Here is a 1,562-nt window from a genome sequence, read left to right as displayed (position 1 = left end):
TCTTCAGCAGAGCATCTGGTGGATTCAAACTGCACACCTCTGAGACTGCAGTGCAGCTTCTTGCCACTAGGCCACCAGAGCTCGCCAAGTGAGCTGTTTTTCATTGTTCTTCTCTAGCTCTCTTTTGTTGATCTAGAAATACTTCTTTTCTAAAACAAAATATAAAACAAACCCAAAAACCATTGGTTAATTATATTAAAAGAAATTCCTTTTTTTAAAAAAAAAAAACAACCCTGAAATTGTCTTATTAGACTCCACAGCAGAGATTTGAAACTCTTCTTTGAACTGGATAGTTACCAGTGATAAGATTCTGTTTGCCATTCCTAACCAAGTGCTTTTTCTTTAAGCCAAAGGAGGTCTCATATGAAAAGAGAAAAATACAGTTGAGCACTTATCTGTGACTCTCTAATTCAGTCTGTTGATAGAAGATTTCAGAATAGATTCTTAAGCAATTCTTTAGTATTTAGTAATTTTTAGGGAAAAAATCCAGCATTTATAAAGCATCTAATTTAGGAGATCTCTTGTTATTAGAGCTTTGATGAAATAGACAGTAACATGCAAATTCCATAAATGGTCTTATAGTAAGATCAAAGGACCAAGATTAAGGAGAACGAGACTCAACGGTTGTCACTCAATCCAGCAGTACAATTTTCCTGTAGACAAACTGCCATCATGCTGTTTGTTGTGAGGTAGCAAGCAAGATGTAGGAAGGAAAGCTCACATTCTAGAAAGATATAAAGTCCTATTTATTATCTATCCATAATCAGAGGCCAGATTATTCAATAAGACTTGATCTTCCTGAGGGAGCTTCACCCACATTCCATGCGGCCAGGGACCTCATAGGTGTAGGAAGCTGCTGTAACATCTGGAACTAGAAACTGTGACTCTGTAATTCAGTATGTTGATCGTTTGAATGATTTGAAATGGTTTAATTTTCCATTGCACCATTTAGAGACTGGGATTAAGTAAAGTTTAACATCTGAATTTAAATGATAGTGACATTCTTGTTCTTGAACTCTGGGCTTGTAACTTGTTCACTTTCTCTTCTGAACACCGGAGGGAGAAACCCTAAATTTTGCCCTCGATTAGTCAACATTTTTTTAATTAATTTTAATGAAAGTTTACAGAGACTTTGGATTTCCATTCATTCATTTTTGCAGGTTAGTCAACATTTAGATACCATCCATTACACACAGTAGTTTGCTTTCTATAACCTCCAGGACTTTAGAATTTTTAATAATTAAAGTTCTTTTGTTCTTGGTAAAAAATGACTCTAAATTAAGACAGTAATTGTTGTACTCCTCCATTCATTGCAACATGGTTAAAGCATTTGGCTACTAATTGGAAGCTTTGTGGTTTGAACTCACCATCCGCTCTTTGGGAGAAAAGGGAAGCAGTCTGCTCTATAAAGATTTACAGCCTTACAACACAAGCTCTATGGGATGGTTTTACTATGTCCTCCAGGTTGCTCTGCATCCAAACAACTTGATAGCAGTATGATATTGTATCCCAGGTCCACCTACTTTGTTGTTATGGGCCATCAAGTCGCCTGCGACTCACAG

This window comes from Elephantulus edwardii, unplaced genomic scaffold, assembly GCF_000299155.1.
Source record: "Elephantulus edwardii isolate Elephantulus edwardi_28Jun2011 unplaced genomic scaffold, EleEdw1.0 scaffold00167, whole genome shotgun sequence".
NCBI classification, from domain to species: Eukaryota; Metazoa; Chordata; class Mammalia; order Macroscelidea; family Macroscelididae; genus Elephantulus; species Elephantulus edwardii.
This window is presented reverse-complemented; position numbering follows the sequence as displayed.